The following is a 22,500-nucleotide window of genomic DNA, read 5'->3' as shown; positions in this document are numbered from 1 at the left end:
ATCTAGCGATTATAAATGCAACACTGTGTATATAAGTATGTATGTATATAATATATACGATCGCCACAGCATTGTATCAATCCATTGCACTATATTTAGTTATGTACATAAAAATATATACTGGGTGCGGCGTATTACGTTTATCTCCTATTTAAACAATAAATTACTTGTTATTCCAACATATATTGAAGCATTGTTATTCACAGAATTAGTTGCAAATGTTGTATAAATCTTCTACATATTCTTTCGTTTTATTGTTTACTCGTCATTACAAATGGCGGCTGGAACGAAATGCAAACATATTATAACACTGAAAATGGTTTTTATGTAGAATAGCAAGAATAAAGTATAAAAGGGTTACGGTTGAGGCAAAGGATGGTCACTTTGAATTGTAAATGCATATGAAATATTTTCAGTGGATATAACAATCAACCTGTAAAATTTTATCAACCAACACATGAAGGATTTTATTTTCATTTTATGATAAAATGACTAATGACAAAGGATATTTCATATAGACACAATATCTTATTCTGTGTGACTATGTACAAAATTTAGGGGATTGACCACTAAACGTGGACAGCCTGTATGCTAGATACAGACGTTAAAATCACCATTTTCCACGGAGAATATGTTCTCAACAAACAATTCAGCCAAAAACAAAAGCGTAAAAATAAGCAAAACAAATGGAAATATACGAAATAAAACGATTACCTATGCACTAATTAGTTTCACTTGTTAATAATTTACCTAAATGTATGTAAAAAATTTTTAATCTTCGGATTTTTTAAAATATGCTAGGGCACTGGTTTTAATTGATTAATACCAATTTGTACCCTTATTTAATTATGTGCATACTCTACATAAGTAACTAATTTCCTGAACCTTTGCCTCCATGTGAAATATGATACACTGGACATATTAAAAGTTGGATAAAATTGGATTACAGAACATTATACTAAGACGTTGACTAAGAATGATACTACATGACCAATATTCGACGAGACGGGCAAGAAAAATCGATGAATAAAGAAAAAAATTGGCTGAAAAACGCAGGACTCATAGTTGAGAACGAAATGCTTTTGATCGCTGCACAAGATTTCCCACTAGAAATATATAATGAAGCAGAGTGCTAATGTAATTGCTGTAGACAAAAAGCTAAAATGGAGGATATAAACAGACATGATAGCTTTGGATATATTTATACTTTGAAAATGATGTCAGTATTATAGTTGCACACAGAAATGAATTACATCTCAGATAATGGCTTTGAGCCAACCAGAGAGCTGCTATACTTTCGCTCCATCTATACGAAATAGTAGCCAACTATCTCGGAAATAAGAGTGTTCTATCATAAAAGAGGACATTTTCAGTAATACTGTATGGAACACATAACGTGAAAAGAAATAAGTGACATGGCCATGTATAGGATGTGTTTGTTCGATGTCTGTCTGTTCGAGAGCCAATGCAGGGCAAAAGAAGAAGAAGAATAGAAAACCTATAGGAAATAGAAGGAGAAAAAAGAAAAGGAACAAGAACAACAAGCACAGGCATCTCACAAATTGGTAGAAGTATATTAAGGTATCTCTCCCAGATATTAGTGCCAGAAAAGTCATGGATTATCTAATAATTAATATATCTATTTCTTTACTACCCACAAGGGGCTAAACACAGAGGGGACAAACAAGGACAGACACACGGATTAAGTCGATTACATCGACACCAGTGCGTAACTGGTGCTTAATTTATCGACCCCGAAAGGATGAAAGGCAAAGTCAACCTCGGTCGAATTTGAACTCAGAACGTAACGGCAGACGAAATACGGCTACGCATTTCGCCCGGCGTGCTAACGATTCTGCCAGCTCGACGCCTTTTATTATCTAATAATTAATATATCATTTCTAAAAGGATACAGATGGGCATCCAATGAAAATGAAAGCCTATCATAAGCAATAACAATATCTGAAATTAGTGGAGACTGGAAAACATTGATAGAATGATAATCAACTTTATAATGAAAATCCAATGGACGTAATTCTAGAGTAAGGTATCTCCTACTTTTCGACGCTATATTATGTGGCGTAATGTATATGTACCATAGGTAAAATTTGAAACAGAAGTACTACGCAGAAGATTAAAGTGTTCTCGTTGTCTTGGTGATTGCACTTTTACTCTTTTACTTGTTTCAGTCATTTGACTGTGGCCATGCTGGAGCACAACCTTTAGTCGAGTAAATCGACCCCCATACTTATTCTTCGGAAGCCTAGTACTTATTCTATCGGTCTCTTCCGCCGAACCACTACGTTACGGGGACGTAAGCACACCAGCATCGGTTGTCAAGCGATGTTGGGGGGACAAACACAGACACACACGCATACACACACACACAACACACACACACTCACATATATATACATATATATACGACGAGAGTCTTTCAGTTTCCGTCTACCAAATCCGCTCACAAGGGTTTGGTCGGTGCGAGGCTATAGTAGAAGACACTTGCCCAAGGTGCCACGCAGTGGGACTGAACCCGGAACTGTGGTTATTAGCAAGTTGCTTACCACGCATCCACTCCTACGCCTAGCAGACGTTTCTGTGCTAATAACGCGTCCTGAGGCCCAATATATTTGCTTGACTGTCTTCGTAACTCCAGACAACGCGTCTGTCCTTTTCCTTAACGGAATGTTATTTTTCGGAGAATTTCTTGATTCCTGAAGTTATCTCTATTTCTAACATGGAACTGTTGCCATATGGTAATTACGTAACAAATTGTGGAGCCGAAGATATTTCCTGGCTTTGGGCAAAAGAAAATATAGGAAGATCAGCTAATTTACACTATGTTCAACATATTCCCCTTTTAGATTCACCCACTTATTGCAGCAGGCCCTCATTTTTTCTAAGCCTAGACAAAAAAAACCTCGAAAGGTTGGGCCTCCAACAAGGCCTTTTCAGAAGCATACTCTGTATGTGTATGCATACATACATACGCACACACATGCATGCACACACACACAAACATATACTCACACATGTATATTAAATTATAAATTTATGGATGATGGTAAGCATACATTAATAATAAGGATGTATTGCAGGTTTATGAAAAAGATAGCACTTTTATTTTGCATGTCTCGGTATCTAGAAATATGCGATGTCAATTTGATATGAAACCTGAATGAATTTTCTCACTGAGAAAAGTTACTCTCCTTGTACGGATATGTGGCTCACAGCTAAGTATCCCGTGTATTAGATTTTGGCACGTATCTTTCTTGACATCATCCTAAGCGTTATAAATGTATTATCAAGATATTTTGGTTCAACAAACTAAAGAAAAATGCCATCATTTCTACAAAGTATACATTGAAATTTCAGTTACATTCCTTAAAATATACTCCAGAGAGATTCGACATTCCGTTGGACAATCACAACCATTTTTTTTAAAAACTGATACTACAATTGTTTCAACGAAGATTCGGCAGCAGACCCATGGGTGACGCATTATGTAAAATATAGCTTAACACATCAGGGCAATTATTATTGAATTGCAGATGTACGTCCAGGGATATATGGCTCGAACTGTAATATAGCATTTGTATGCCGATACATGAGGACGATCTTTGTCAACAGACGAATACATATTGAATACACACACACGCACATGTATGTATATATATATATACACACACACACATATATATATACATATATATATGTATATATACATACATACATACATACACACACACACACACATATATATATATACATATATATATATATATATATATATATATATATATATATACATAATTCAAATATAATGTATAATATGTATATACATATATAAATGTGTGTGTGTATCAAGCCATCTATAAATATTGAATGCGTTTTTAAGCATTTCCTATTAGTTGGTTCAAATTTTCTGAATTAATGATTCCATAAACTTCAAATCGATGTAAGACATGAGACATTGGCCTGCATGACAAGGTAGATGTAATTAAATATCGTCATCGCGGATTCTTCATTAGAATATTCATAGAAAGTCTACAAATTAGATGTATGAGAAGAAACATGACTACGTTTCCTATTTAGTGTATATCATTGCCAAGAAAATGTATCACCTAAAAATGTATAAAACATATTGATATTAATTGAAAAAGCTAATACAATATGTCCGGACGTTTATCGTTGCATATCCGTCCTAGATATCATCTTATTAAATTGAACAATATCAATTTTAGCAGGGACTGTAATATTTCAGTGCTTCAGTAATCAGATAACTAAAATGAGATTGTGGTGTCGTTGATGATTTCTCATTTCAGATTAAATCTTTGATAAAAATGAATCGTTTCATGTAAAAATATCTGCCATTAAGTAGAAATTTTTTACGCTTCTAGTTGTCCATTTTATATGCATTATTGAAACAAAATAAAAAAGGATTATTCTTTATTTTGCCGTTTTTTTTTTCCTCTTTGCCGAGACATGACATCGATGCTATAATCAAGGAAAGATTGGATATGGGAAGTCGGGGAAACGAGCGAAGTTAAAAGGCGATACACCATCTTCTATTCCTGTTGTTTTAAGATTCCACTTGTTAGAAATTTTAATGTCGTTGCAATCACAACATTAACTTTCTTTTTGTTTATTACGATATTTTTTAATGGCTTCAAACTTACAAGTTTTATTACTCTGCATTCTTCGAAATTCGTTTAGTTTTACGTGGAACGAAGTTGAAAGAAAATAATATACAACAAAATATTAAATATATGCAGCTGCCGTTTCTTTCGCCAAAACGTTTGTCACTGTTACAAATTATTTCGTCTCTTCGGTAATATCACTTATCCCATATATTTGTGTGTGTGTGTATACTCTTTTACTCTTTTACTCTTTTACTTGTTTCAGTCATTTGACTGCGGCCATGCTGGAGCAGCACCTTTAATCGAGCAACTCGAACCCGGGACTTATTCTTTTGAAAGCCCAGTACATATTCTATCGGTCTCTTTTTGCCGAACCGCTAAGTAACGGGGACATAAACACACCAGTATCGGTTGTCAAGCAATGCTAGGGGGACAAACACAGACACACAAACACACACACGCATACATATATATATACATATATACGACGGGCTTCTTTCAGTTTCCGTCTACCAAATCCACTCACAAGGCTATAGTTGGCCCGAGGCTATAGTAGAAGACACTTGCCCAAGGTACCACGCAGTGGGACTGAACCCGGAACCATGTGGTTAGTAAACAAGCTACTTACCACATAGCAACTCCTGTATATATATATATATATACATAATTCAAATATAATGTATAATATGTATATACATATATAAATGTGTGTGTGTATCAAGCCATCTATAAATATTGAATGCGTTTTTAAGCATTTCCTATTAGTTGGTTCAAATTTTCTGAATTAATGATTCCATAAACTTCAAATCGATGTAAGACATGAGACATTGGCCTGCATGACAAGGTAGATGTAATTAAATATCGTCATCGCGGATTCTTCATTAGAATATCATAGAAAGTCTACAAATTAGATGTATGAGAAGAAACATGACTACGTTCCTATTTAGTGTATATCATTGCCAAGAAAATGTATCACCTAAAAATGTATAAAACATATTGATATTAATTGAAAAAGCTAATACAATATGTCCGGACGTTTATCGTTGCATATCCGTCCTAGATATCATCTATTAAATTGAACAATATCAATTTTAGCAGGGACTGTAATATTTCAGTGCTTCAGTAATCAGATAACTAAAATGAGATTGTGGTGTCGTTGATGATTTCTCATTTCAGATTAAATCTTTGATAAAAATGAATCGTTTCATGTAAAAATATCTGCCATTAAGTAGAAATTTTTTACGCTTCTAGTTGTCCATTTTATATGCATTATTGAAACAAAATAAAAAAGGATTATTCTTTATTTTGCCGTTTTTTTTTTCCTCTTTGCCGAGACATGACATCGATGCTATAATCAAGGAAAGATTGGATATGGGAAGTCGGGGAAACGAGCGAAGTTAAAAGGCGATACACCATCTTCTATTCCTGTTGTTTTAAGATTCCACTTGTTAGAAATTTTAATGTCGTTGCAATCACATCAGCCTGCTTCTATTCGCCACAACATTAACTTTCTTTTTGTTTATTACGATATTTTTTAATGGCTTCAAACTTACAAGTTTTATTACTCTGCATTCTTCGAAATTCGTTTAGTTTTACGTGGAACGAAGTTGAAAGAAAATAATATACAACAAAATATTAAATATATGCAGCTGCCGTTTCTTTCGCCAAAACGTTTGTCACTGTTACAAATTATTTCGTCTCTTCGGTAATATCACTTATCCCATATATTTCTGTGTGTGTGTATACTCTTTTACTCTTTTACTCTTTTACTCTTTTACTCTTTTACTCTTTTACTTGTTTCAGTCATTTGACTGCGGCCATGCTGGAGCAGCACCTTTAATCGAGCAACTCGAACCCGGGACTTATTCTTTTGAAAGCCCAGTACATATTCTATCGGTCTCTTTTTGCCGAACCGCTAAGTAACGGGGACATAAACACACCAGCATCGGTTGTCAAGCAATGCTAGGGGGACAAACACAGACACACAAACACACACACGCATACATATATATATACATATATACGACGGGCTTCTTTCAGTTTCCGTCTACCAAATCCACTCACAAGGCTATAGTTGGCCCGAGGCTATAGTAGAAGACACTTGCCCAAGGTACCACGCAGTGGGACTGAACCCGGAACCATGTGGTTAGTAAACAAGCTACTTACCACATAGCAACTCCTGTATATATATATATATATATATACATAGATAAATGGATACGTAGATAGACAGGAAAACAGACAGACAGACAGACAGACAGATAGATAGATAGATAGATAGATAGATAGATAGATAGATAGATAGATAGATAGATAGATAGACAAACAGTAGGACAGAAAGATAGACTATTAGACAGACAGACAAACAGATAAATACATAGTTAAATAGATAGATAGATAGGTCGAAAATTGAATGAAAGACATCCCTTATTCAAAGTGACTACAATTGTTTCGGCACATTGTTACACCCCTAGTACATCGGTGAGATCGTATGTAATTATTATTGTACATCAGATGTGTAAAATGTACCTCTTCAGATGATTATTGCAGTCCTCCGTTATATCTTCTCTTCGTTCCAATCAGTGAGACAATGCGTACCATTGGTGATGTCTCATTTTCAACGGTTTACAGACAAAATTAATCCCGTAGATATAGTGAGCGACGAAATACAATTATAGCACAAAACTCATTAATAAAGGAAAGAAAAGAAAAGGGTCATGTTGACTGTAAATTACCATTCTTCTTTAATCTTCTGATTATATGGAAGAAATTTCTAAATACATGGAAGAATAAAAACAGCAATAATATTAATACATGCGCATAAAGGCACATTATCTATAAAAGTAGAAAGACCACCCTCTGGGTGGTTTTCTGCTAGCTATTTGATAATATTTTTACATTTGATTCCCAATTCTAATAACTTTATATTTTATATCTCATTATTTCTTTGTATAATAATGCTCACTTGCTTACTAAATATTGCTTTCATTATTTTATCACAGTCATAATCTCTCTTTTTTGGAACAAATATCAAGGTAGTTTAACTACGTTTAGTGAGAAAAATATAGCTTTTTCAGTCGCCTCATGCAGAATTGAACGCCCCATTTTGAATTGCAAAAAATCTAATGTGATATTTATGTGTGTGTGTGTGTGTGTGTGTGTATGTGTGTGTGTTTATATTACAGACAGTGCGTGTGTTTATATTAGAGTCAATGTGCGTGTGTATGTGTGAGATAGAGGGAGGGACAGAGAGAGGAGAAAGAGAGTTGGAGAGAGAACATTGCAAACAATGAATGAAATAAACATGAAATGCAAAAATCGATTGTATAAATAAAAGCTCGTTAAAAACTTGTACCAAATATTTAAAGTTGTGAAGTTGAAATATTCAAAAATAAAATGAAGTTCAGAAAGAAAATTTTCTTGAAAACTTCAATTTATGAAAAATATCTCACTTGCTTAGTAAATATTTATTTTGTAGTTGTAATGTTTCTCTAATTTAAACAAACTTCAAGGTAACTCAACAACGTTTAGATTGCTAGAAATAGCAGCGATCACATAGTTATTATTGTAAGGTTTATAGCGTTGCATATAACCATACCAACAAAATCCCTTCTTTATTTAAAAAGAATTATACCAGTATATTAAAATATTTTCGTTTTTATCAAAAATATTCATTTAACAAACTCGAAAAACTCATATTATTCTTGAAATTGGGCCTCACCCAAGTTGTACAGCTATTTTGTCTAATCGCATTCAGTCATTCAATAAATTTTATGTTTTACTCTTATTTCTAGCAATGCTGTGTACTTTCTGATTATAAATCACTGCCCATGGCAGTAACACGCGCTAATGAGAACTAAGTGTTTATTACAGGGTTCGAAATCACCTCATACCTGTACGTCTGTATATTCATTTGCGATCTTTAATCGCTATTGTAGGCTGGTTTTTAAATTTACTCGTTTTCTTCGAATTCACCAGTCTAGCATGGCAATGTTTTGGTCTAAGTAACGTATCATCGAAAATTTTAAGTAGACGCAATTCTTTATTATCTTATGCGTTTCAGCCCAAAGTTTGTGACCATGCTGGAGCACTGCTAATGTTATAAAATTTTAAATGACCATATGTAACTGGCTTTTTGTGAAGGAGGGATTCCAATATTGCTGACTTTTTATGAGTTACCTGTCGTGATATAGGTTAATCTGAGATCTTGGGCAGCAGAATATCAAATTCTTTCTTGAAAACCTCTTCTCTTACTTAATGTACATCTCTCAAATAGCTTGGCAAATCAATAAACAACCGTGGGCTTTGGAATCTGAACCTATTGCAGTACATTTTCCTCACTCTAGACGGGAAGGCTGGGATCTTTGCAACATGCAGTGACGTTCAGGTCGATATATCTCTCGATGCCAATGTTTGGTGTTAACCCCTTATGATATTTCATACGTATATCACTACATATTTCTCCCGTCTTCGCTACAATCTGGAGAAATGGTTGAGAAGTTTGCTTCGGAACTATGTGGTCCCGGTTTCATTTCAAGTACATGACATCTCGGCAAAAAGTTATTTACAATAGCTTCCACTCGCCCCATAACTTCTATGTAAAACTGAACATGCCGAGACTGCATAGAACGCATCGGATACATTCTAGACATAATTCAGAAGATACAGCTTTGTAAAACTGATTCTGTCGGAAAATTACATTAAAGTTATACGTAACTCTGGAATACTCAACCACTTGCACGTTTATTCAGCAGAAAATTAAACAGTTGAGCGAACAAATGAATCCTCGTTGTCGAACGACGGATATCCACTTATATTCTTAATATGCAGAAGATTGTGATCATAGATTAACCCTCGTTATCCAGGTAAAATCATGGATTCCAGTAATTTGTCAGCTTGTGCAGATTATACTAAACATTCGAGATAAAATTATGCTAAATATTCGCGATAAAATGTCAGTAAATATGTATGTATATAGCTTAAGTTCATAGGACAGGAATTGTGAACAATAATTGAAGACAGCATATATAATTGCTTCATAAATCATATTAACCTCGAGGAGGCAGCTATATATTTCATACATATTTCATACATATAATAAATATTGTACTGTCCGATTTTACGCAGATTTGTCACTGTTGTTATCATGTATAATAATTTCATATAGGGGTCAGACATGTATATACGCGGTAATGTTCCGTATAGCATTATATTATCTCGTTACGCTGAAACATTTGCGATGTGTGTTAACTGAGGCGAGCTTTTGAAATATGAGGCATTTTAGTTGCATCGTTCTTGAAGAAATACGGAGTGCCCGGGACAAATCCACAGGCCATAAATATTCAAATTTGTAAACAATTATTTACGACATCCTTAATTGTAAGGATCAGAAGTGCAATATATGCTCTTGTTTATAATTGAATAAAGGATAAACTATACGTCGATGTATACAAATACACATACAAACACACGTGTGCACACGGATATATATATATATATATATATATATATATATATATATATATATCACCATCATCATCATCGTTTAACGTCCGGTTTCCATGCTAGCATGGGTTGGGCGATTTTGACTGGTGGCTGGCGAACCAGATTGCTGCACCAGGCTCCAATCTTGATCTAGCAGAGATTCTACAGCTGGGTGCCCTTCGTAACGCCAACCGCTCCGAGAGCGTGTATATATATATATATATATATATATATAGGTATTTATAAAATGATTATGAATATATGAATTTATATTTGAATTCTGAGTTTTCTTATTCTTCTACTTGGGATTCATTGGACCGAGACAACACTGGAGCATCGTCTTGAAGTATTTTAATTTATCAAATCGGACCCATTGCTTATCATATGTTTTTTTTTTATGAAACCTCGTTATTCTATCATCGCTATATGTCCAACCGCTAGGTACCATAAAGAAACCAACGGCCGTCAAGAGGTAAGTTGCAAACACAATGCTATTTACTCAAACACACACTCATGCACGCACACACTTGTATCAACATGTAAGTGGGCTAATAGCTTATAATGTGTAGTTTCACGTTATCTCACTAACTAAATGACCTGTTCGTAATTGAACCAAACGCATATATAACGAATATAGCAAAACAAGTATCTAAACGGACTGCGCGAACTTACATGAAACCCAGACATAGTGCTGCACTTATCTTCAAATCTGTGATCATTCATCATGTTTTGTTTTGTTATGTTCTGATTTGCTTTGTTTATTTGTACGGTAAGCACAAAAGCCTGCATTTACGTAAGATCTGAACTTCACCGCCACGTAAGAGTGTAACATGTCTTGCGTCATTTCGTGTGCATTACATTAAATATAAGCTGCTGGCATGTTTTCCGTTTTCATTTTATTTATCTGTAATCATGTTTCATTATGTTTTGATGCGATGCTGAAAAACTACAGAACTGGGATGGGAGAAACAGTAGACAAGACAGGTATTAGTTCGCACGCAGGTTTTATTTCTGCAGACGGATGCTTCAAAAACCCGCAAGTAAACCAATGGATTTTAAGGTTAAAAATCAAAATATGTACATTTAAGTAAATCGTATCCATTATTGACATAACAATCCCAGCTAATTATATTTTTGTACCTTACATAAAACCTTTTACCTGTAAAGCAAAATATAAAATGTAAATGTGGTACGTGTACAGTAACCTTTCAATGAAAACATGACATTGTACATGGATAACTGTTATCAAAGAGGTAAGACATCCATGGTGATATGTATAAGAATATTTAAAATTCATATAAAACTACATTTAGTTTTGTATGTATAAGCGATGGTGAAATGTAAATGGATATTTTGTGTAGACTTGGGTCCCATCCTGAAACTCTCCCACTATGTAAAGATACTCCAAAATACACGTGTGTGCGTGTGCATGTGCGTATGTGTGTGCGTGCATATGTGTGTGTGGAATCACGCCGAGCGAAATGCGTAGCCGTATTTCGTCTGCCGTTACGTTCTGAGTTCAAATTCAGCCGAGTTCGACTTTGCCTTTCATGCTTTCGCGGTCGATTAAATAAGTACCAGTTATGGACTTGGCTCGATGTAATCGACTTAATCAATTTGTCTGTCCTTGTATGTCCCATCTGTGTGTAGCCCCTCGTGGGTAGTAACGAAATAATATGTGTGTGGGAGAGAAGAAGAGAGAGAGAGAGAGAGAGAGAGAGAGAGAGAGAGAGAGAGAGAGCTACTGTAGCATAAAAAGCCCATGTGTAAATACAATCAATTTTTCACCAAATTCAAATTGGAAATGTATATGCTTGAGTATGCATGCATATTAGAGAAAGAGAAAAAGAGACAGAGACAGAGACACACAGACAGACAGAATGAGAGAGAGATAATGAAAGAGAGACAAAGGAGAGCTGAAATTTTGCACGTATTTGTACTATAATCATCTCGTCACATAAGAATTTATTGTGGAACATAATTATTTTGTGTCTAGTCTCCGAAAACGATAAATGCTTGAATTTCATAAGTTTTTTCGTCGCCTTTTACAACATTCTGGACGTGAAGGGGACAACACAGACTAAACGTAATCGTATTTAATTGTTATTAATTACTTTATATCGTGCTGCTGTTGTCAGTTGCCTCGAAGATCCTATCTAAAATGAACTTCCGGTATCAATTATAATGATAATGTTAAATACCTTTTGTAAAATCGATCACCGCACGATTTATGGTTTAATCGGTTAATTGAGGAAATTAACTTTGGAACACGAATTGTTTGGTTTTGCATAAAGGAGGAGGGAAAAGTACCGTTCGCATTTACAGCAGACTCTATTCCAACGCCTAATAATCTTGACATCTAACACTTCAAGCGATCTCTCGTGTTACTGAACCGCACCATTCATTAATATTTATTGCTATTCATACTTGACGACCGATCATATATTTATTTTTATACTTCGTATTGTTATTATTATAAATACTATCATTATTATTATTATTATTATTATTATTATTATTATTATTATTATTATTATTATTATTATTATTATTATATTATTATCACTATTATTATTATTATTATTATTATTATTATTATTATTATTATTATTATTATTATTATAATTGGTTTTTCTTCTTTCAAATTTGCTTCCAGTTCTTGCCGAGTGTCTTCCCGACTCCTAGGGCATAGAAGCTTATTGTATACATTGGTAGGCCATTTTTTTTAATAGAAATAAAGTTAAATTAAAATACATGGGTAGTAATAGTTCTCCCATTGACAATGCTCTTCTCAATACGTGTGATGTACCAGTTAAGACAATCTTTTGCACTTCTTCTTCTTCTTCTTCTTCTTCTTCTTCTTCTTCTTCTTCTTCTTCTCTTCTTCTTCTTCTTCTTCTTCTTCTTCTTCTTCTTCTCATTATTATTGTTGTTATTATTATTATTATTATTATTATTATTATTATTATTATTATTATTATTATTATCTCCGCCTTCGCTAAGGCGGAGGTATTGTTTTTTCAGTCACGTTTGTTTGTTTCTTTGTTTGTGCGTGGACAAGATATCTCGTGAACCGCTGGATGGATTCATATGAAACATCCAGGGATGTTTTTTAAATTTCATATTTCTGACCATCGGGAGAGCGCTCTCTCGGAGTTTTCAAGTGTGAGGTTGTGTGACACGAACCCCATATTAAACTGCACATCATTTTACATGCTCCGAGCAAGCTTGAAGATTATGCACAGGCACTCAGTTATGAGTGAATAGAATTTCATAGCAGAAACAGCTGTGAGACATTGAATTTCATTGTATAGTTTCCTGTTCCTTTGTCTTATATATAATTTCTTGCTGTACTCGGCAACCGCTTTATTGCGAAGAACATGTAGAATGAGTTCTAACAAAAATTCTTCTATCGGTATGCCAAGATAGATAGTTATATATAGAGATCAATAAAAAGATACCTACATACTTACATACATGCATACATACATATGCATATGCATTTATGCATATAGACACATAATACCACTTTTACCCCTCCGCAAAAAATCTCACATTTTATTTAAGTCGCGTCTTGCCCTTGCTTTCGAACGCGTAGTAGACGAAACAGGGACAACTGAAGAAAGGGAATATTCCTTGTGTTGTATGTCTTATACTCTGCTTTTTCGTTGTTTGAAAAAAAAAGTCCGTTTCCATATTTTTGTTTTTCTGTTTTCGTTTCTCGTTGTGTTCAACGTTTTTTTGTGTCCTGTACCCATATATGCATGTATATATACATATAGATGTAGGTATGTTCATATATGTATGTATATATGCGTATGTTTATATATTATTTTGTTATTATATATATATATATATTATATATATTATATATATTATATATATATATTATATATATGTATGTATATATGTATATATATATATATATATATATATATATATATATATAATATATATATATATATACATACCATACATACATACACAGACACACACACACATACATACATACATCGATGCGCTTGTGTATATATTCATATTGTCATGCACAGAAATGTTTGCGATCAAATCAGTACAATTGCATAACGTTACATTACTAGTTTGAATAAAGTCTCATTCGTTATCATCCATTCATATCTCATAATGTCTTTATACTTTAAAACATTGTTGCTCATGATTTTGTTTCAATTGATACCCAGAAGGTACGTCAACTTCGAATTTCTATATATTCCATTATTGCTAAGGTCGATAGCTGAAATATTAACAGGAAACACTACTCTCAAACTATAAACATGTAGACGCATGCGCATGCATATATCTATCTATCTCTATATCTCTCTCTCTCTCTCTCTCCCTATATATATATATATATATATATATATATATATATATATATAATTTATATATATTTGTAAATGCACATAATAAATAAATATATATATATAATTATATTTATAAATTCACATAATAAATATATATACGTATGTATATATATATATATGTATATATATATGTATATATATATATATATATATATATATATATATATGTGTGTGTGTGTGTGTGTGTGTGTGTGTATGTATGTATTAGGTATGTATATGTGTGTATATGTGTATAGAAATAGAGAGGGAGAGAGGTAGAGAGAGAAAGAATCTTAAATTATAAACATACCTATTATGCATTTTCTTATACGTATACATGGTTCAGTTGTGACATTATATACCTACAAGCTGTACGTGTGTGTGTGTGTATGTGTGTGTGTGTGTAAATGTATATTTTCGTGTTTCTCTATATATGTGGGAGTTTTCGATATTTGCATACATTCACAATTTCTGATTCGTTTCTCAGCTTCGTCACTTGCGGAAAGTTTGGATACGTTTGTTCTGTGCAAATACGAGTTGCTACATGTAAAAGGCACGAAGTAGATAAAGCTAGTTATAAAGCTGTACATTTTGTTAATGCATAACAGAGTATGACCTCTCCTTCTGGCGAAATACTCCATTAGATATATGAATCTCTGTTAAACCTCTTTGTCCATTAGCTTAAAATCGTGCATTAGATCTTACTGCCTACTCAGACAATATATAAATTGAAATAAATCGCTGACTAATTCACCTGCATAAAGTCAATTTAATGATGGTTTCGGAAATTCTATATGTAATATTTAATTTATTCGGATGCATAATTATTGGGTATGAGGCATGAGGAAGTAAAGTTGCATATGAACAATATTTAACGATGTTTCTCTATAGATATCGGTTTCAGATCTCAGCGTAGTCGCGATAATAATTCGTCGTTTTACCTACAGATTTTAATCACCTGAAAACTCTCTCTGCTAAAAGAGAGGCATTGGCGTAATATCTATCACGATTGACACCCAATATATATGCTTTTCACTAAGTGTGAACCAAAAGCCCGCGATATTATTGCTTGATCTCTCAGTAATATCAACTAAATACCTACATTAAGCAACTCCTTAAGGAGATAATGTGATTTATGTGGTCCGCAAAATAATTTATTGTATGATATGTAACGGTACGGTCACATCTTTAACGTTTTAATGTTTTAAATCGTTACTGGCAACGAAAAATGGTGCCTGTCCATCAATATGAAGCAGCGTAAGGAATGGCTTAGCACCGGTAACAGGCGATACCGTGCGTGAAGCAAGATCTTCATCCGCGTAAAACGATGTTGGGCGTATGGTGGGAGTGGGAAGGGATTATCCATTAAGAATTGCTTGAACGGAACCAAACGGTCAACGCAGAACTCTTTGTTCAACTCAACACGTCTATTCAAGAGAAAAGACCTAATCGTCAGCATGAAGTTCTGCTGCACAACAACGCCCGTCCTCATATCGCCAATATGACCAAGGAAGCCATTCAAACGCATGGCTGGGAAATGCTGCCTCACCTACCGTACTCTCCCGATTTGGCCCCAACGGATTTCCACCTCTTTCGATCTCTTTGAAATGCTATGCGCGGAGTTTCGTTCAATACTGATGTAGAATTGAGAGCTTGGTTGGATCAATTTTTCGAGTCGAATGGGAAGGAGTTTTAAACAACAAGGGTGAATACATTATTGATTAATTAGTTATTTTTTTATTAAACCTTTTAAAAAATTAAAATTTTAATAACGGCTGGAACTTAGTTGCCAACCCAATACATAATCATATTTATTTGTTTGTTGCCCACAGGAGGCTAAACACAGAGGGAATAAACAAGGACAGACAAAGGGATTAAATCGATTACAGGGACCCCATTGCGTAACTGGTACTTATTTAATCGACCCCGAAAAGATGAAAGGCAAAGTCAACCGCGGTGGAATTTAAACTCAGAACGTAAAGACGTACGAAATACATATTTCTTACTACCCACAAGGAGCGAAACACCAAGTAGACAAACAAAGACAGACGGACGGATTAAGTCTATTATATCGACCTCAGTGCGTAACTGGTACTTAATTTATTGACCCCGAAAGGACGAAAGGCAAAGTCAACGTCAACGGAATTTGAACCCTGAACATAAAGACACCGGAAATGCTGCTAAACATTTGCCCGGCGTGCTACCGATTTTGCCCGACCACCACATTAACACACGTTCAATAAAACGACGCAAAAATTATGGCACCCCATATTCGAATATTCTTTAATATATATATATATATATATATATATATATACTTTAGTTAAAGCAGCAGAAAATTCAACAAAATCTGTTACTCTGAGTTTCTCGTTGCCGTTCATCAGACAGTTTTTGCTAGAATATATATATAAAACTGTCTGATGAACGGCAACCAGAAACTCAGAGTAACAGATTTTGTTGAATTTTCTGCTGCTTTAAATAAAGCATATTACTCTACCACTGGTATTTAAGTACTCTTTTTTCCACCTTGTTTCACATTTATGTGTTTACTCCGGTATATATATATATATATGAGAGTGTGTATAGGTCTATGTACATACATGTCTACGTATGGATAGAAAGGAAGCTGCAGAATAGTACCGCCATTTATCAAACTATTCTCCGCTTGCTATCCAATCTTCTTTTGGTTCTACAAACATTCTTTGTTAATAATTGCCGTGAAAAAGTTAAAATAGTATTGATAATGAAAAAAATAATAAATTAATTTTCACAAATAAGAAATAGTCTATAAAAAGAATTGCAATGACTTCTATTTTTTATTTCCATCAATATTTTAATTATAACACAATTAAGATAATTCTTGACTTTACTGGGTTTTTTCGTCAATTAATATTGTTTACATTCACAGAAAATGTTTTTTCTTAATTATATTTTTCTCTTCAATGTAGGATTGGTTATTGTCTATTTACGTTTTTACTGATTATATGGAATACATTTTGAAGTGGAAAATTATGAACACTACATATATATATATATATATAGAGAGAGAGAGAGAGAGAGAGAGACATAGATAGATAGATAGATAGATAGATAGATAGATAGATAGATAGATAGATAGATAGATAGATATAGATATTGATATATATCTTATAAAGTTATAAACTTATATCTTTATGTATATGTACACTTATAAATTTATATGCTTACATATATATATATATATATATATATATATACACATGCGCTTGTATATAAGGAGCTTCACTTGAGTATTTAAACGGCAGTATCTTCATTAAATTTTCGTTAATTAATATCTTTTCATATGTATATTCATTAATTTCTGTGTGCATAGACGTTTCTATGATTACCAGTATTTATCTGCAGCGCATTACTCTAAGAGCCTGTTTGCATGACCAGGGCCCTTATATCGACGCATGTACCCATACGTGGACGTGCATGTACATAGACCTATGCACACTCTCATATATATATATATATATATATAATATATATATATATATATATATAAAGATATATGGATGGATGGATAAATGGATGCATATATATATATATATGTTTGTGTGTGTGTGTATGTGTATGCATATGTGTAGGTGCATATATAAATATAATGTTCTTGCATATATATATATATATATATAATATATATTATATTATATAATTAGGGCTTAGTAAAATAAATTACTTTGCCACATACTGAACTTAGTAGAAATAGCAGCCAAAAAAATTTTTCTTAGCATTTCTACTACTTAAAGAAAATCTCTCTCAGATAATGTTTACTCCAGACAGCTCACGAAGGTTTGGGGGTAAATACAGAAAAATATCACAAGTACATAGATCGTTTGAGTACGTCAACGTTTCAAGATTAGCCAAATAAAATCAGCATTTCTTTCGTCAGCTCAAAATTTCTTAATTTGGATTTTCGTCAGCTCAAAATTTCTTAATTTGGATTAATCCAAATTAAGAAATTTTGAGCTGACGAAAGAAATGCTGATTTTATTTGGCTAATCTTGAAACGTGGACGCAGAATATCACGTAAAACAGAAATTGCAAGAGAGGGTGGCGTTCAAAACGAAGGAGGAAAAGGGAGATGAAGAGAGTAGAGGAATATATGCACATATGTTTACACGCTTTTGTGTCAAACTCCTCTTCAAAACCATTGTTTTTTGTTTATCTCAAAATTTCTTAATTTGGATTAATCCAAATTAAGAAATTTTGAGCTGACGAAAGAAATGCTGATTTTATTTGGCTAATCTTGAAACGTTGACGTACTCAAACGATCTATGTACTTGTGATATTTTTCTGTATTTACCCCCAAACCTTCGTGAGCTGTCTGGAGTAAACATTATCTGAGAGAGATTTTCTTTAAGTAGTAGAAATGTTAAGAAAAAACTTTTTTGCTGCTATTTCTACTAAGTTCAGTATGTGGCAAAGTAACTTATTTTACTAAGCCCTAATTATATAATGTAATGTAATATTTTGAATTCACCTTAAATGGTCCTTTTACATACTGAACACTTGGTGAAATTGATTAATTAATTAATTTTACCCTCAATTGTTGATATATATATATATATATATATATATATTCAGAAAGGTCACTAGGTCGGTGAAGCTAGCAGTTTATAGGTTTCTTTCAAATATCTTACCACTCTTGCAGTATTTTTTTCATATTTTCTTGCCTTACCTTTCCGCTTTTTTTTTATATATATGTTTCAGCATGATTCTTCTTTCACTTTCATTTTCATGCATCACCCACCACTCTTGTCTTGTTCTATTAACGTAAATGCAAGCATCGGAAAGACATGAATATCTTTGTAAAACGGGTAAATATTCCTCCCAAATTATACCTATTGATTCATAACATTTAAGTTGTGATTCATTTGCCAAAAATAAGAAATAAGAAATAGCTTATAAAGACAGAAGATCTGAAATATGCCCTGTCGGGATATCATTTCAAATGGCGTGATTTCCATCGCTCTCAGTTACCGAAGTTACGGCGAGATAAACAAAAAAACAATGGTTTTGAAGAGGAGTTTGACACAAAAGCGTGCAAACATATGTGCATATATTCCTCTACTCTCTTCATCACCCTTTTCCTCCTTCGTTTTGAACGCCACCCTCTCTTGTAATTTCTGTTTTACGTGATATTCTGCGTTCATAATCAGTTGCAGTCAGTTTTTCAAGGTGTGAGGATGTCAAACTCTGTCCTTCTTCAACTCCTCTTTTTCCCTACCTCCTGACGAAGAATTGCATCCGAAACGTTGGATATTCTACTCCTCACGGCAAGTTCACTTGTACGCCTCACACTTCTTTCTATATATGTCTATACATATATATGTATATATATATATATATATATATATATATTCTCTGCTTATTTATATATATATGTATATATATATATATATATAAATAAGCAGAGAATAATATAAAAACATTACGAATAAATAATTAAGACTATTTATGAATACATCAATGACCAAACATGTTATCATATACTATAAAGGAGAAAAACGTTTATAATTATGAACAAGTCAGAATTATAACTAAGTGGGTTTCAAAACCCTCTGATGTTAAACAAAGCAACCAAACCCGCTATAAAGCGATTACATCACTCATATTTCTCCTCACAATAAAAACCTCTTCGAGTGTCATGGTAAATAGAATCCACAAATTTAAAACAATTGGTTATGCACACACACACACACACACACACACACACACACACAAATATATATATATATATATACAAAATCACACACACACACATATATAGGACGTATTTTCGTACAGTTTCCGTCAACTTCTACTGAAACCTCTCAGAGGTCACTTGTCGCTTAAGTAGAAGATATTTGGCCGTGGGTGTTGTGCAATGGGGCTGGATCCAAAACGACTGCACCGCAAAACGAGTTTCTTAAACATACATCAATACAACCACCAATATTTTTTTAAAAATCCAAGTTGATCTTATTTGTATTTCAAAAGCTTTCATTTATTCGGAAAACTAAATCACCTCGGAGGAAATAAAAGGAATTTCTTTGGATATAAGTAACATTTATATATGTAAAAAATGGGTAAAGAGCAGCTTCAGTCATACATGGTATTGCATGAATGGTATTGCACCTCGAAAGTTACCCTCCCAGGCACAAGTCCGGGCAAGGTTGTTTGTGGAAGACCAGAAGTTACCCATACATAATATTCTCCTTTACATATAAGATATAAAAAATAGTAATATATAAATATATAAGTATACCAGTAATTATAAAATAACAAACATGAAAGTAAATTATATATATATATATATATATATATTTCAATATGTGACAGCGTCTGTATCGTTGGTGATATTTCCCCTCCGTCTTCCCTTCCTTGGATCTTTCCTTTTCCTATGTTTCTGACGAAGATCTCCGCTCGAAACGTTACATCCTCCTTCTTTGTTTCCTTTCCTGAACGTCCAATAATACTATACTTGTTCCACGTCCTCGCATTGTTGTGTTTTCTCTTCGTGTTTTCATGTTTGGATTAACTTGATATATATATATATATACAGTGGGGGGAAATAAATATTTGTAAATGTCAAAATTCTTTATTTATTTAATTTCTAATGATCATAAATGGGATATACCAATACTATATTTGCATACACATGAATAATTGAAGAATATGAAAATGAAACTAATGATTATAGTAACTAATGAATTTATATACAATTATAAATATTTAGGGGTGAAAAAGTATTCGTACAAAATAAATTTATGATTTTCTATGCCACAAAATACTGTTAAAATAATTTTTTTTAACTAGAACTTTCTCGTTTGTTCCAATAATCTTATCAGTTGTCATTTTTAAGTGTCAAAACGCTAGCTTCTTCATTCAGCACTGAGACAACATAAAGTAGTGTCGTAATAATGACGAAAAGTAAAGAACTCACAAATTCAGTGAAAAACTTAATTATTGAACATTGGAAAAGAGGTAAAAGTTACAGGAAAATATCAGAGACCCTTTGTATTCCATTTTCTACCATATCTTCATTTATTCAAAGATATAAAAAATCGGGGAACTGTTGAAAACAGAATAAGATCTAGTGCACCATGCAAGATTTCCCCTAGATCATTAAGAAAAATGAAGCGAAGAATCGAAACAAAAAACCCAATGATTACCAGAAAGGAGTTGCAAGAAGATTTGTTAGCTTCAGGGACTAGTGTTACACTACGAACAATCAGCAATGGACTTCATAGAAATGAACTGAAGTCACGCTCTCCTAGAAAACCGCCACTGTTGAATAAAAGGCATAGAGATGCCCGTTTAAAATTTGTTTATGAACATAAAGATAAATTTGAGAGATTCTGGGAAAATGTTCTGTGGACAGATGAGTTGAAAATTGAATTGTTTGGACGAAGTTCGCATAGCCATGTTTGGAGGAAAGATGGTATCGCCTATTTGCCGAAAGACACAATTCCTACCGTAAAGTTTGGAGGTGGCAACATCATGGTGTTGGGGTACTGGCAATTTACATGTGATAGATGGTAGAATGAATGTAAAGATGTACCAACATATTTTGAACAATAATTTATGGGACTCTGTAGAAAAGCTCCAGCTTTGTGAAGGTGGGTGTTACAACAGGATAACGACCCTATGCACACGGCGAAGTCTACCAACATTTGGTTTGTCGATCACAATATAAAATTATTAGAATGGCCAAGCCTGTCACCTGACATGAACCCCATTGAAAATTTGTAGCGTTATTTGAAAATTAAAATTCATTCAAGAGCCCCAACATGCATTGCAGATTTGAAGAAAATTTGTCAAGAAGAATGGGAAAAAAATTCCTAAAGAGACATGCGAGTCGTTGATTAAGAACTACAAGAAGAGATTGGGTGAAGTGGAAATGAATAATGGTTATGCCTCGAAGTATTAAATCAGAATTATCAGTTATTTATGTTGTGTACGAATACTTTTTTGACCCCTAAATATTTATAATTGAATATAAATTC

This window comes from Octopus sinensis, linkage group LG12 (assembly GCF_006345805.1).
Source record: "Octopus sinensis linkage group LG12, ASM634580v1, whole genome shotgun sequence".
NCBI classification, from domain to species: domain Eukaryota; kingdom Metazoa; phylum Mollusca; class Cephalopoda; order Octopoda; family Octopodidae; genus Octopus; species Octopus sinensis.
This window is presented reverse-complemented; position numbering follows the sequence as displayed.